This window comes from Bos indicus, chromosome 3, assembly GCF_029378745.1.
Source record: "Bos indicus isolate NIAB-ARS_2022 breed Sahiwal x Tharparkar chromosome 3, NIAB-ARS_B.indTharparkar_mat_pri_1.0, whole genome shotgun sequence".
Classification (NCBI taxonomy): Eukaryota; Metazoa; Chordata; class Mammalia; order Artiodactyla; family Bovidae; genus Bos; species Bos indicus.
In genome coordinates this window covers 88,050,264-88,066,939 of record NC_091762.1, presented here as the reverse complement: position 1 = coordinate 88,066,939, position 16,676 = coordinate 88,050,264, and the positions used below count along the sequence as shown (strand labels likewise).

The 16,676-nt window shown below is 47.2% G+C and overlaps 1 protein-coding gene across 1 annotated transcript in view; it reads right to left on the bottom strand.

Annotated features, from left to right (window-relative positions):
• Nucleotides 1-16,676, bottom strand: part of DAB1 (DAB adaptor protein 1) — a 1,468,439-nt gene that overhangs the window by 1,339,228 nt on the left and 112,535 nt on the right. Inside the window, exon 3 of the mRNA XM_070786460.1 lies at nucleotides 1,651-2,452. The gene's annotated coding sequence lies outside the window, so the exon portion shown is untranslated. The remainder of the gene's footprint in view (nucleotides 1-1,650; nucleotides 2,453-16,676) is intronic.

The window sequence follows — 16,676 nt, the reverse complement described above, 5'->3', positions numbered from 1 at the left end:
ATATAAACAGAAGAAGATTAAAATAGAAACAGAACGGGGTTAAAATGCACTCAGTACACATCAGAAATCCACTGCATGTTCCCCGCAAGAAGGATTTGAGCAGTAAAGTCTGTGGGAGATGCGGCTGCAGTGGTGGACGGCTCTGGGCTCTGAGGACCTTTTTAATATGGCTGTATTGTAATACCGCAGTGCCAAAAAAAAACCCCGCCAGTCCTTCCCCCAAAAGCAAAAGGAAGCCTCGCTCAGCAGCAAGAACTTCCCAGCTCTGGTAACAGATTGCCTCTGTTTTACACCCGTTTAATAACCGCTTTACTGAACGCAAGCCGGGGAAATGTGTATCCTCGAAAGGCACGACACAGAAACCTCCCTCTGCAACGACGCGATTCCTCGGACATGAAACTAAAATGAATTCATCGGAACTCAGCCTCCCAAAGCAATAGCAAAGCGACTGCGAGGCGATTCACAGGCGAGAGCCCCTCAGCGTTGAGGGGGGATGGGGAAGGCAAGCAGGGGACACACCTTTACTGAGCTGTTTGAAACATGCTGCCTACAAAGTCCTTCTAGACCGGGCTGCCAAGGGTTAATTTCCTCTGCAACAATTGATTATCTCGCTCTCTTTCTCTCACACACACACCCCTACAGCACCCACACAACCTCCGCCACTACCACACATTTGAATCTTTTTAATCTTAAATTTCCAGAAATTCCCTGATCAGCCCTATCTTTTTAGAACAGCCCCTCCACCTGGGCTGGATTCCCACCTCATCAACAGTGAAAGCCCAGAGAGCTGGGCATAATTATTTTTCTACAAGGTTATGCCTAATTGGCCACTAACCTAATTGATTAATCATCTCATTTTTCAAGACAGCATCAAAGAGCCAAGCTGAGTGGGAAAAAAGAAAACATGAGTCTGGGTAGTACGTGGGGTAAAATTACAGATACTGGGGAAAGACATCCCTCTCCAGCCAGCTTGCCTGGTTTTTGGACACGGAGGTGGCCAGAAAAGAACAGAAAACCTAGAACATGCTGGGAAACTCGCAGAACCTCAAAAGAACTGAGCTGGGAGCCTCGACGCCACCCAGCCAGCCTGAGTGTAGCCGCCTCCGAAGAAGAAGTTGTTTCTCCCAGGTCAGAAAGGGTTAAATGGCTGAGGGCAAACCCAGCCTCGGCTGGCAAGGGGAAGCAAAAGCCGCCAGTCTCAATGTCGGGGAGTCCGCCTGGAGCACCCGGCCGTCCCCCGCCCCCCGGGGTTCGCCCTCTGGCTGCGGCCGCAACTTGCGCTGCGCAGGGCCCTCGCCCGCGCCTTTGCGCGCCACCCAAAACTTTGCGCACACTGCAGCCAACACCGCCTGCCTCGCAGCCAGCCGCGCGCCACCGAGTGCCCTGGACAGCTGCCTGTGGGGCTTCGGCTTTGGACTTTTCCCTCAGCCGCTTCCGATTCCCACCCAGGGGGCTCCCTCGCGGTTGCGGGATCTCCGCACCCGCCCTGCGCTGGGCTGGCAGGCGGTGCGGGCGCTGCGTTCCAGATGACCACCTCGCCGGGCCGGGCAGCACCCCAGGGACAGATTGGTCCCCTCTGCCGCCCCTGCCCCTGCCCGCCCACCCCGAGCCTCCCACGCCTGAGCGAGCGAGCGCAACACCTTCTCCTACCTTCCCCGCCGGCCGCCGAGGACCACACTCTCCGCTCAGCCCTCTCGACTCATCCTCCGGCTGCAGCAGGAGAGGGCGAGGGGGCTCTGCTTTTGTTCCCTGGGGGTGGCAGGTCCGTTTGGGGCCAGGGCGCACGCAGGAGACAGCCGCGGAGCTGGGTATCCCTGACCGGGGACGCTCACTCCCAGCAGCTCTGCCGGCAGCAGTAGCGGCAGCAGTAGAGATAGTGCCGGCTCTCTGCAGGCCACATCTTTCATACCTTATACATCACTACCGCATTCCCCCGAATAGGGGAGCCCCACAGCATTTCGCCACCTAGCGCAGAATGCAGGCGCCCGCATCAGTGGCGAGGCCGACTCGGACAGGACGTGAGCACCGCTGGAGGGAAGAAAAACCTCAGTACCCACTCATAAGTTCCCTCCCAGCTCTGAACACAGCGAGGCCAAAACTTGCAGCCACTCCGCAGCCTTCACATTTTGGGACTCTCTATTCCCCAGAGAAATCTGGACTTCAGACCAAGTAATGATGGTTTATTAGAGGCAGTCCTCCGGGAGCTGTCGCTAGACTTTTGGCCTGCACGTACTTTTACACAGCCTCATCCTCGGCGGAGTCTTCACACACATGAGGTTTTGCCGCAGCAGACACGTACTGTCTTGCACGAGCAGAATCCTCAGAGAGGAAGTTCTGCCCTGCCCCAGGATCCAGTGTGTGGGCACAGGAACAGACAGACAAGGGTTCCAGTTGCAGTTGTTGAGATCTTAAGCAAATTCCCAAATAAATGATGGAGGCTCCATTTCTTCATCTGCAAAATGGGAACCAGATTATCTGTCTCATAGGATTATTGTGAGAACCAAATGAGATAAACGTTGATCTCTACAGGTTAAGTGATAGCAAATGGTAGGACTTTTCCCTACTCACAGCAAGTCTGCTCTTCCTGGGCTAATAATAAATCAGTAACAATCCACTCATTCACTAACAATTTATTTGTATGCTAACTGTGCCAGTCTCTTCTATGGAGTGGGGTAAGACGTTTAAAAAGATAGACAAGTAATCCTTAAGGTCTTGAATTTACTCCCTAGTATGAGGACAGAGACAATAAACAAGTAAATTAGTAGAAACTGACAGTAATAACTGCTATGACACCAATTTAAAAAGATGGTGATGTGTGGTAAGAAAAAGCTGGGGTAGGACATCAGTCTGGGGATTGGAAAAGGACTCTCAGAGAAAATGACCATTGACCTGAGACCAGAAAGCATTAAAGGCAGAGGGAATAGCAAGTGCAAAGGCCCTGAGGCAGGAATAAGATGAATCCATTTGAGAAGCAGAGAGAAACCAACTATGGCTGAAATGTAGCAAGGCTGGTGACTAAGTGGTATAAGAGAAGTTAGAGAGAGAGGCTGGTCTTATAGGAGGGTGTCAGCAATTTTTTTGGAGATAGTACAACTGTGATTTTTAGGGGATAGGAAATAGTATGATTTGTGTTTGTTGAAGCTCACTGCAGCTCCTGTGCAGAGAACAACTGGAGGGGGCTTGGGTGGAGGCGGGGGAAATAATCAGAGATTCCTGTGCAGTGCTGGGTGAAAGTCCCTTTCCATTCTCTGGCCTGCACAACTACAGTGAGCCCCTCGCCTCTTCCAGTAGGTCTACAAGGCAAGAGGCCACTTGCCAGGAACCCCAGGGGCCTTAGTGTAGACTTCTCCCACCACTTTCAGAGGATCTTTTCCTTAACTGGCAAGTGTATATAATAATATATATTTTCGTAAAATTATTGCAAGGATTAAGTGAGATGGTGAAGGTATCTAAGCTACTAAATAACTATTAATTTCATCCTTACTGTATTCCCCCTTTAAGTCCCCCAGGAGCTTCCCAAATGCTCCTATTGTACCTCTGTCTATATCTGAAAGAAAGGAGCATTGATCATCTTTCTCTGGGAACTGTCCTGTCCAGGGTAACATGTTGGATCCCAGGAGATTGCATCCCAGCATCTGGGGAAAAGCTTGTAGCTAACTCCAGCCTCTGTAGTCATCTGTCATCTTCTTAAGCAACAAACACATTTTCACTTTGTTTAGGTCTTTTTATTTATTTTTTCCTGTCTGCCATCCCCATCCCCATCTAGTTTGAAGCATGAAAGACATCATCATATGAACACTCAAGGTATAAAAATAGAAGGGGGAAAAAAGGGCTGGGGGGCGGGGAAGAGCCAGAGATGGCAGGAAAGGAAAACAGGCAGTCCTTTCTCTTAGCAACAGGAGGAAAGGTTCTCAGCTAAGACACATGATCATTCTCTTACATCTGTGCAGTGTAACAGATTCCAGAGGGCTTCAGAATCCTTTCCCCCTTTGATACCATATGTGCTAAGTTGCTTCAGTCATGTCCGACTCTTTGCTACCCTATGTACTGTAGCCCACCAGGCCCCTCTGTCCATAGGCTTCTCCAGGCAGGAGCACTGGAATGGGTTGTGAAGGCCTCCCTCAGGGCATCTTCCCAACCCAGGGATCAAACCTACATCTCTTATGTCTCCTGCATTGGCAGGTGGGTTCTTTACCACTGAGCCAGCAGGGAAGCCCACTGATACCATAGAAACCCAATAAGATGAAACAGGTATGTTGGGATGCTGTCCCCCTCTGACAGATGAGGCAGTTTAACCCCCCACTAGGTGAAGTAGTAGAGCTGGCACTTGGGCTCAGGTACACTTGACTTTCTCCCTTGCCATACCTCATGCTTCAGGTGGCCCAACTTAACGATCTTGCCTAACTTCTGAAATCCTGAAACATTTATCCAACTGAGACCCAGAACTGTGGATCTCACAGATAGTCAGCTCTTCCCTGGTATCTAGCTCAATGCCCTGCACTCATTCCCATCTTTCTCCAAGCCAGTTGTATTTAGAAACTAGGATTTTGAAGTCCAAACAGGGATCTTACATGTTAAGTGGCCCGAGAAACTGACTTAATATCTCACTACTGCTGGGTTAGAGATCAAAGAAAGAGAGAGCTCTATTGAGAGCATCTTTGGGATGCTGCATGGTTATCAGAGAGAATGTGAGATCTGACTTGAGTCCCTGTTCTCTCATTTATAGTGTGTTCTAGAACAAGCAATCAACCCTTTCTAGGTTTTAATGACCTCATCTGTCAAACAGGGATGGCATCTGCATGTGGACTGAAGAAGATGCTCTAAGGGTGAAACTTACATATTAGTATCCTTTTCTTCTCTTCCCCTCTGTCCTCACTGCCATTGGTGTGCCAGTTCACAACTGACTTGGCAGGGAGGGTAAAATTGTGGCATTTGCCAATTTCCTCGATGAAAATATCCTCACCGTGGCTGTCATCAAGTTACCAACAAACACAATGTCACTGAGTGTGGAGTTGGGAGGGGGTATACATACACTCCATGGTATAGCTCTCATGAGTCTATCCAGCTGGACCAGGCACACCACTATCCACCACACCGAAAAATCAACCCTGAACAGGTGAACAGCACCCTACGGCTCACCTTGATTCTGTATCACCTCCTGTGATAGTCACAAGAATTCTGGAAGGAAAATGCCATCACTGTTCCCGACAGAAGGGGAAAGCGAGACTGGGAGGGACTGAGTGATTTGCCTTAAGTCAGATCGCTAGAAAGTAAAGAAGGCAGGATGCAAGCCTGGGGCTTGTGTGGCTCCAAATCCAGGCACCCTTCCACCTCTGTCTCATTCATCCCCCATGAGATTACTGCATAAGCCCTGCCCATGTCTTTCTCTTTCAGTGCCAAGATCCCAGGGCCTGAGCCTCTTTTTCAATCTGACAAAGCAGGAATAGTCATCCCAGCCCTGCCTTCTTCACAGATGCTCCGAGAATCTAATGAGATAATGCAGATGAAAGGACTTTGCAGAGCACAAGGCGCCCTATGAAGATGAAAGTATGAATATTACAGTTAGTGGCTGAAGGAAAAATGGGGAGCAACAGATCCCAGGCCCTGGGGGGACATATCAACTACACGGGAGGCAAGACCACCCTGAACACCCTCACATCACATCTACACTCAAAGGGAAACATGAGACAAGATACACATTCAGTCCCCTGTTAAACACTTATTGGTAGAAAGACAATTGGAGTATGAAGCCTGAACAATGTAATTGTAATTACAAGCAAAGACAGAATTGTTTCAGAAGCCTAGCTGTTTTTCCTCCTTGCTATCTATAGAAATGTGGTCATTTCTTACTCTCATGCTGCCCTCTGCCCCACTCACCTCTGTCTGAGAGGAGGTCAAGATCACTAGTTTAAAGCAAAGGGAATTTATTGGCTGGTGTCACTTGGCAATCCAGGGTGAAGCCAGTCCAGAGTCTTCATTGATTCCAATGATGTCATCATGTCTGTGATCTCTCTCCCTCCCTCTCTGTTTCTGTTTCTCTCCCTCTCTCTCCCTCACTCCCTCTCCCCTTCGCCCCCTTCCCCCTCCCCTTTGCTTTCCTCTATCTCTTGCCCTTCCTGTATCCTCTACCCTGCAGAGAGCTTCTCACATGTATGGAGAGTGCAGGATGGGGATGTGGTTAACAAAAGCTCTACACTTGTATCATCTCAAGACAGAGATTCTCTCTCCCACTTTGAAACATATGAATCCTACCATATTACACAAATAAATATAGAACACTTCTGCCTGTCCCAGACAGGGAGATTCCACTTGCATGCATTGGAGAAGGAACTGGCAACCCACTCCAGTGTTCTTGCCTGGAGAATCCCAGGGACGGAGAAGCCTGGTAGGCTGCGGTCCATGGGGTCGCACAGAGTCGGACACGACTGAAGCGACTTGGCAGGCAGCAACCTCTGGACAAGGATAAAGAGATACCATGATTGGCCAAGCCTGACACAGACCCAATCCTATAGCCACATGCCATGGAGTGGGGGAAAGGAAGTCCCCCTAGAGCAAGATCCTGTGACCCCATAAGGGAAGGAGTACCAGGGAAACAAAATCGAAGGCATTCACTGTGGTGACAGAGCCAAATTCAGACCTTGGCTTCCCCAAACCTTAACCCTTTCTGTGGTCCTACTCGGATTCCAAGCTTGGAGCTCAGCAGCATTAGAAACCTGAGAGGGCCAGCGGGTTGCATCTAGAATGGTAAAGATTTAAGAGTCAATGTCTAGCATATTCCCCAGTACAGACGGAACACATTTTAAGGATTCGGTTAATGTTGAGTGGTCTTCCCTGATGGCTCAGACAGTAAAGAATCTGCCTGGAATGCCGGAGACCCAGGTTCGATCCCTGAGTCAGGAAGATCCCCTGGAGAAGGGAATGGCTACCCACTCCAGTATTCTTGCTTGAAGAATCCCATGAACAGAGGAGTTTGGTAGGCTAGAGTCCATGGGGTCACAAAGAGTCAGACACAACTGAGTGACTAACACTCCTAATGTTTACTGAGTGAATGACAGTCCCAGTTGACTGACAGGAGATGAAAGGATTCTGAGTCTTTATTAGAGATCAATGAAAAAGAAAAGTCAGTTGATTCCTGATGGAGGCCATGGGTAGACTAGATAGTGCCCATATCTACTGCATATTTGCTGACCCTGCCTTGTAAAACCAAAGCCCAGCTTGGTAGGATTATCACTTTCCATAACCTGGAGAATCCTTTGGTAGGGTCACTGCTTAATATCAAGTATCACTTATTCCTTGGAATACTGTGTTCTCAACCCTGCAGGAGAACAGCAAGTAGCTCATTTTGGCCTAGGTGTACTGACACACACATGATGAGCAGGTGAACTTGGACCATCCACACTCTCTCTCAGACTTTTCTTCCTGACCTGCAGTAAGCACTGGCAGGCAAAGGAATACTTCACAAAAGGAAGGGCTGGAGGGGATGGGCGGGGAGGGAGAGACTGCCAAATTGGGAGTCAACAGACAAGGGAAAGTTCTCATTCAGCTTTTGCTGCTAACTAGCTCAGTGATCTTAGAAACAGTATCTGGGCCTCTGGGTTTGTTTGTTTGTTTGTTTGTTTTAAGTTTATTTTATTGAAGCATAGTTGATTTACAAAGTTGTGTCAATTTCTACTGTGCAGCCAAGTGATTCATATCCTTTTTCATATTCTTTTCCATTATGGCTTATCACAGGATACTGAATATAGTTCCCTGGGCTATATGGTAGGAGCTTGTTGTTTATCCATTCTCTCTATATTAGTTTGCATCTGCTAATCTCTGAGCCTCTGTTTAACACTCATCTGTGTTCATCAAATGCCTATCCTCACTTTCCTTTAGTTCTCACTGTAAGCCTGGGAGGTAGGAATTATGTCCATTTTGCAAAGAGGGAAACTGAGCCCCAAAGAGAGGGAAATAATGTGTCTAAGCTCCCCTGTACTGAGGCCACATGGCCAGGATTGTACCCCGGGAATTCTTGGCCGCACAGACCGTGCTTGTCCCCCTGCATCACTGCTGCTTCCCCAGGGCCTCTGGTCACAAAGCTCATCTCTGGTCCCTGCAATGAGAGTGTCCCTTTCTGGCTCAGCCCTTATCCTAGGGAGAAAGGGGCCTAAGAGCCATGGGCTGCCTTTTCGAGAGCATGTATTTTTCTCCCTCTTCAGTGGTGGTTTAAGAGAACACTCCTCGCTATCACTGGCATTGTCGCCAATGGGTGCACGGTTGCCAGGGTGATCGGTGACTGCAGTGAGGAAGGACTCAGCAGGAAAGGCACTGTGGAAGCTCCACGGAGCTCCAGAATGGCATGGGCCTCCCTCACAGCTGCAAACCACCCCTGTCTAGTCTTGTGTGTCATCCCCTCACTCTCCAAGGGTTCAGCTAATAGAGGGTGCAGTGCTCTTAAAGGCTGCTGGCAGGTTTAAGGGAAGAGAAAATAAGATGAAGAGGAGAAAAGGTGGGAGTGTTAGAGACTTAAATGGGCTTCCCTGGTGAATCAGATGGTAAAGAGTCCGCCTGAAATGCAGGAAACCTGGGTTCAATCCCTGGGTTGGGAAGATCCCCTGGAGAAGGGAAAGGCTTACCCACTCCAGAATTCTGGCCTGGAGAATTCCATGGACAGAGGAGCCTGGCAGGCTACCATTCATGGGGCTGCAAAGAGTAGGACACGACTGAGCGACTAATACACACACTCACATTAGAGACTTAATAAATGCTGAGTGGTGGGGATGCACTCAGAATGTGCTCAGATGGTAATCAGAGGCATGTGTTACAATGCCACAGTTTATGACACACCTTCTGTGTGTACTGGCTCACTGAACCCTCTCCCTTCTCTCCACAGTATGTTAGTTTAGCATTATATTTACACTGTCCTTTCGCTGGGTTCACCTACCAGTCTGCGAGCACCTTGAGGCTGTGGGCTTTGTGTTGTTCATCTTGGCCTCCCCAGAATCCATGGACTGGCCTGGGAAACATTTGATGAATGAATAAATGTGCTGTGTAAGTGCATGAACAAGCACCTGTCCAGGCCTTTTGACCCTCAGTCCACCAAAGTGATCTCCCCCACCTTTCTGAACTCCTATAAAAATTATTGCCTGGCAATTAATTTGACATTCATATGCAAACTTGTACCATCTCTTGAGTTGTTGTATTGAGCTATAATTTGAACATTTTATTGTTATTAAACATTTCACATGGGGATTTATGTCTTGTTTTCACAACCATTCTGTGAGCTCATTCATTCATGCAGTAAGTACTCATTGAATTATGCACCAAGCATTGTCACATGGGTTGCCTCATTTAATCCTCCCTCTTCTCTGTGATTGTTCTTGTTCAGACCCTACTGTGTGTCACAGGCACTGTGCTCAGTATAGTGTATCATTCGTCCTCAAAGAACAAAAATTAAGTGCCCTGAAGGGCTGCATTAGTGAGCCTGGTGAGGGAAGCAGCTGATTGCTTAGAGGGAGGGAGTGTGTTTACACAGGGCACCTCTACATGACGGGGCAGCTTGTACATCTGAGAAGGGCCCCAGTGAGAGGGTGAGAACGGGCTGAAATGCAGTCTGCTCTGTGCTCAGCAAACCATGCACTGGGGCACAGAGCAAGGTCTAGCTACAGGTAGGAACAACTTTTCTTTCACTGGATGGTCCTTCAGCTTACCAAGAGCTACTTTTTTCTAACATGCATAAGGGCATCGCATGTGCTAAGGGTAGGGAGTGTATTATTTACAGTGTGTGTTGGGGACAGGTAGGAAATCAACTTTAGGGTGCACACCCACCCTATCCCCAGAAGCATTAAAATTCAATGAAGTAGATTGTTCTACAAATGAAATACTTCTGTAAAACATACTCTACTTGGAGCCACCCCTAGTTTGCAACAGATTCCTGAAAGAACCCTACAAAATAGACATCAGCCATCCAATTGGACCTCTGGGGCAACTTAAATCTCAGAGAGCCAAAGTGACATCTCTGAGGTTACAGTTTAGGATGTGTCTCAGACGGGCAAAGCAGTGCTAGCGCTAGAACTGGAATCAGCATCTGGAAAGCATCAGGCCCTGGACAGCGTCCTCTTGACCACCAGGTTTCTGTAGGGACTCCAAGCATCCAGTGGGGTGCTTAGGGCAAGCCCGGTAAGATTTGCGGATTTGGATTTTAAGTGTGTGCTGTTGTCACAGGGACCCTGGCCCCCGCCCCCAACAGCCCCTCCCCCGCACCATCCCCCACCCCCATCACCGCCATGGGGGCATACAAAGATAACACAAAGGTTCCCCAGGACAGGCTCCCGTGTGCGCCCTTGTCCTGGCGTTGCCATGCGGGTCTTTTTGCACCCCCAGGAGGAGCCTGAGAACCCGCGCAGGAGCGGCTGTGTCTGTCAGCCTCACAGGCAGCGATGAGTCGCTGCAGACGACAGACACGCCGGGGGCACCGAGGACCCATTCTGTTTACTTCGCCTCCCTACTGCTCAGTTGCTCAGCCCAATCTGTTTCAGGAGTCAGTGAAAAGAGTGAAAAAGAAAATCCTTTAAACCAACTGGCCGAGATACTTTGCAGGTCTAGCTGGGGGCTTCCTAGCAAAATGAACAGTCTGTGGTTTCCAAGGCTCCCAACTAAATAAGCGCTCTGCTGCCGGCTCTGCTATTAAATCTCTGTGTGGCCTTGGACCAGGCACTTGCCCTTTCTGGGCTCAGGTTCTTCTCTGTAAACACAGGGCGTTGGACTGGATGGGGCTGGAGGCTCCTGGGAGTCGCATGGGCAATGGTTTAATGACACTTGGCAAAACTGGACATGGGGAGAACACTAGGTATTAAAGGGCAACTGGCTGCCTGATGGAGAAGAAGATTCGGTAGTTAGATGAGGAGCCCATCCTTCAAACATGTCAACACTGATGATATTAATTAAATACCTTGTTTGGTACCCTTATAGAGCCAAAGATGAATGCCAGTTGGCAGGTGTTGGAGGAGTCTATGAAAAAGGATATGCCCTTAAGGATCTTACCTTATAGAGAAGCAGCAGTGTCCTGTGTTAACAAGATAAAGCCTTTGAAATCAAAGTGCCCTAGGTTCAATTCCTGGTTCTGGGGAATTCCCCGGCAGTCCAGTGGTTAGGACTCCGTGCTTCCACTGCCGGGGGCCCAGGTTCAATCTCTTATCACGGAACTAAGAAACCGCAAGCCCTACAGTGAGGCCATATAAAAAAGTGAATAAATAAATAAGTTTTAGAAGAGAAAATTAAAAAAAAAATCCTGGTTCTACCCCTAACAATAGATAATTATTGAATGAATGAGTTCACTGTGTGTCCTTGGACAAATCACAACTTCTCTGAGCAGTGGTTTCCCTCCATTGTTAAATAGCACAATAATAATGCCAATTTTACAGGCTTGTAAAATTAAATGAATGATATAATTAGCTCCCAGTAAGTAATCAAAATCACTAGTTTTCTTCGCCTTTTCTCTTTCCTTGAAGAGGCACAATGTAAAACTGCAAAAAGCTTAAATAAACTAGAACAGAGACAAAGGATCCAGAGACGGAGCGATGTGCGTGCGTATACCTTCCTGTGATTTGATGGGTTGAGAGAGAGGGCAGGATTTCATGGGATGCTCCTAACTGAGATTCTCCAAGAGATGCTTAGAAGTCTGGAACCTTCTGCCTGTCTTTCCATTAACTTCCTCCCTGTGCTCAGGTCTGTCAATATCCTACCCATCATTTGGGGCTCAGTTCAGAAGCCACTTCCTCTTTAAAGACCCCTGTGAAACTTAAGCTATCTGTAACCTGCTCTTCTCTGGACTCCACCAGCCCCTCCTGTATGCCTCCATCCTGTTGGAGCTTGTGTTATAGCTAATTGCCTCTTATATCCCCAGTAGACAAGGAGCTCCTGCAGGTTAGAAACCAGGTGGGTCTTACTTGTTCCCACTACATCTCAGGAAGATGTGGGCCTGGCATAGGTACCCAGCCAATGTGTGTGGAATAATGGACCAGTCTCCCTAAGAGGAAAATAGAGAAAGGATGGGAGAAGATCCATGACTTTGAAAGACTTTTTCCAAACCTAATTTAAGATTCCTAATTTTCTGTCTGGGTTTCCCAGATGGCACTAGTTGTAAAGAACCTGCCTCTCAAGGCAGGAGACATAAGAGACACAGGTTTGATGGCTGGGTTGGGAAGATCCCTTGGAGGAGCTCATGGCAACCCACTCCAGTATTCTTGCCTGGAGAATCCCATAGACAGAGGAGACTGGTGGACTACAGTCCATAGGGTCGAAAAGAGTAGGACATGCTGAAGTGACTTAGCACACACATGATTTTCTGGCCAAACCACAAAAAATATTTGTAAGATACAGCTTTTGTCTTTAAAGAATGATCTTGTTAGAAGTGAGGTCAGCCCAGGTGTCTCAATGGTAAAGAACCGGCCTGCCAACAAGAGACACAGTTTCAATCTCTGGTTTGGGAAGATTTCCTGGAGAGGAAAATGGCAACCCAGTCCAGTTTTCTTGTCTGGGAAATCCCATGGATAGAGGAACCTTGCTGGCTGCAGTCCAGGGGGTTGCAAAGGAGTTGGACACAACTTAGCGAACAAACAACAATAAAACGATCATTATAGATAATACCTTCTAAGATAACACCTTATGACCACCTTATGAAGATCCAGGAAATCCTCTAAGCACACATATATATATACCCCTTTAACCTTCACAATGACCCTATGAGGTACAGACTATTTGGAAACCCATTTTGCAGGTAAGGAAATTGAAGCCCAGAGACTTCAGTAACATGCCCTCAGCTTAGCAGTACGGGAGCTGGATGTGAATCCAGAAAGTCTTACTCTAGAATCTACATGGCATTCTCTAAATACAGCATAAAAATTGCCTAAAATCTGTGGTTATTACCTCTGGAAACTCCAGCAGTCACTAATCATCACTGGGCTCTAATCCCCATCAGAAGGTGGCATCAGAGCTACTCTTCACATCTTCATGGGCCCTTCACCAAAGTAAAGCATCAGCTGAAGGTACCAGCTCCGAGGAAAGACTAGGAAGGAGACTAGAACTACAGCTGGTCTACCTAGAGAGGGCACTGGATCTCTATCCTGCTTCTTTCTGGTGATCCTGTTGGCCTCCCAAGAGCAGAGAGACACTGGCTGGGTGCTCCCACTGCTGTCATCTGGATTGATAACGATGCACCAGACACATGATGCAAGCTGTCCACATCATCACTCTCCTCATCACTGCACTTACTACCCAATCATAAGCCTCATGTAATGGGCCCTTTGTGAGCTGGCCTCTTTCTACCTTCCCAACCCCATTTCTGGCCATTCCCCAGGCAGCACCCTCAACCAGCCAAACCAAACTCCAGATGCTCGAAAGAGCCTACTGCCTCAGGCCTTGTACCAACGTGAATGCTATTTGTCTAGTGCTTCATATTCTCCCCTTCATTTTCCCACTGATTTTCAGGCATCTTCTCTTGAGATTTCTTTGAGGCCCAACCCGTGCCCCATCCCCTCCCACACCCTAATCTGTGTTCCCTTATTTGTGATGACACAGTAGTGTCTTTATCCCTTTGCTCCTCTTACTTCCTGGAGGATCTATAAGACCCTGAGGGCAGGGTTTCTTTTATCTCACCATTCCCCACACCTGGGATAAGGGTGTTCAATAAATGTTGATACAAAAATTAAAAAATGATGCAAAACTCAATGTATTCAGTACTTGATATTTTTCTCAGGTGTAGAGGGAAACAGGATAGAGATTTTGAATATTTGTAATCTTGTATCAGAAGTAAATTTTTGACCAAATTCATGAAGCTAAGAAACAACAAAGTAGGGACTGACACTCCTGCATCTTTGAGCGCATCTTGAAATGCCCCAGAGTGGCACTCCTGCCATGTGTAGATTTTAAACAAGCTGAGAAATAAATAATTGTAATGATGGAGACCAAAGTGTCAACTGTATTACTACTGAAGGATATGACTTTGGGTGTCTTAGCCTGTGCAGCTTGCAAATATTTTGTTGGCCAAAACTTTGGTTTGGATTTTTCTGTAACATGATATGGAAAACTCGAACAAACTTTTTGGCCAACCTAATATTTAACTCCCAAACTGGCAAACATATCCACCCAGTCCAAGGCACAGCTGAACTGTCTTACCTGGGATGCCTCCCCATATAAGACCTAAAAGACGAGTGAACAAAAGGGAATCAATGTACTCTGCCAACAAACCCTTTCCTGAAACAGAGCAGGAAGATGGATGTACACTGAGCGTGCCTAGTTATTGTTCCCAAATTCACACCCAGAAAAATTACTTTAATTCTCCAAGGGAAGGGCAAGTAAAGGCCAGAAGCATGCAAAGAGAAAATCCCTCCTCTTAGAAAACAGGAATAGGGAAGAAATACTTATCTGATTCTAACAACTCAGAAGATAAGCTTTCAAAGCCAATTTGAAGAAAAGTTCAATTCCCTAGAAATCCTCTAGATGAAATTTACCAAGCCTATCCACACACTCATAACTTTTCCCCAAATACTGAGTTTCAGATCCCAAGGAACATTTGAGCAATGTCTAAATGGTCTTTTGGGTCTACCCATAGCTCCAGAGTTAGGTCTGGGCTTAAGCAATCACTGTAGCAGTTATCAATCTGTAGAGGTAATTAAAGATATGGGGAGTGATAAGACTCCCTAGAGAATGGGTAGAGTGAGAATGAAAAAGAGTCTAAAACTCATTCTCCTAAAACACCATCAGTTAAGGGAAAGGAAAAGTGAAAGAGCTTGAAAAATTCACTGAGGACTGGCTGGGGATGTAGGAGGAAAGGACTGGCCTTGTGAACCAAAGGAATGGGAGGTGTAAGGAGTGGGAATGGTCATCTATGCCACATGTTGCTGCGGGATCAAACTTGAAGTAAGAATTGAAAAAAGACCATTGCATTTGAAGTATGAAGGTCAACAAGGAGTCCTTTCAGTGAAGGGATAAGAGAGGAATCCAGAGGATGATCGGGAAGTGAGTGATACTTGCAGATAACTGCCAAAAAGTGTGGCAGAGAGGAAAGATGGAAAGGCAGGTCAGTGGCTGGACTAACTGGAGGGAGAAGTTTTTTCTTCTATTTGAAATATAAAGATATTTAAGCTTGCTGGTGTGCCGGGGACCAGCCCCGGCTGATCCAGGGTATTCGAAGGAGAGACGGCGTAGGCGAAGATCAGGAAACAATTGCTTAATTAAACGTTAATTAAGGATATAAAGAGTAATAGAATGAGGATAGCTCAGTAGGAAAATTCAGTGGAGAAAAGAGGCTGAGTAGCTTGGTTTACGCGGGAGACCAATAAAACTTCAAGACAAGAAGTTTGCACCACTTACATAGGCCGCAGGCGCCCTCTCGAATAGCGGAAGGTGCCTCACCCTAGACACCTTCTCGAGTGGGTCTTAGAAGCCCAGGCATAATTAGTAAGCGTGGTGGGTTCCGCGCTCCAGATGGAGACTCAGCTGGAAGTTAAAGGGAAGAATGACATGGGGAGACCAAGTTTCGGTGAACAAGGCCCGCACTTTATTTTCCAAAGTAGTTTTTATACCTTAAGTTATGCATAGAGGATAATGGGGGAAGGGGTAGAGTCAGGCAGCAAGCCAGGCTTTCTTCCTGCAAACTTATCATATGCAAAAGCTTAGGTGATTTGCATCATCTTCTGGCCCGGAGGCCTGTTAACATTCTAAGACCTTTTCTTCAGAAAACTTATTTTTCTCTAAAGGTGATTGGTCAGGAGCCACCCTCCAAAAGCATTAGATAAAGTTGCATTCCTACAGAGCAAAGGTGTGGTGGGCTATAACAAGAAAAAGAATTAACTCAAGGGTCCCAGGTTACAAACATTAAAGCTACTATTTACACCAATTATATTAATCAATACACTGCCAGGGACACAGCAGGTAAGGGATATGGAGACTTAGCAGCAAATATTGGCCCAACAAGTGAAAATCCCTTCACCAATACAATTTCTAATCAATCTTTTGACTGCTCAAAGGAATCTGTATTTAGACAGTTTAGAACATCTCATGCCTCTCACAGTTTGGAGGCTCTGAGCAATCACATGTGGCCGGAAAAACCTATTCAGACAGGCTAGAGGACTTCCAAGGGAGTTTGTAGGTTGAAACACTGTCACACCCAGGAATTATTAACTGGAGCTGTAAGCTAACTCTTTTTTCAGAGAGAGGTAGTGGGGGACAGCCCCCCGTAAAGTCAGAGGTGTAGGTGAAAGCACAAAGCAGAAAGTAGGCAGACTCTGGTTTGGGGGGTATATGCTTGAGAATTTCCAGGGGGACTCCTGAGGCTCGATCCTGCCTTTGCATATGCCAAGCCTCCTTCCTCATGACCTTTGTCATGGGCGGAGTTCCTCACACTGGCTACCGGCAGTGATAGAATTCCAGTTGAGCTATTCCAGATCCTGAAAGATGATGCTGTGGAAAGTGCTGCACTCAATATGCAATATGCACTCAATATGCAATATGCCGGCCCCCGGCACTGGTGGGAAAAGCAGCCAGGGAAGAAGGGAAAGATGATAGAGAGGTGGTACATGATGGAGGCAGGACGGTGAGATACAGAGTACAAGCGGAGAGTTTAAAGAACATGGATTTGGAACGAGGCAGGCAAATTCAAATCTGCTTACTAGGCCAAGTTATTTAGAATTCTACTC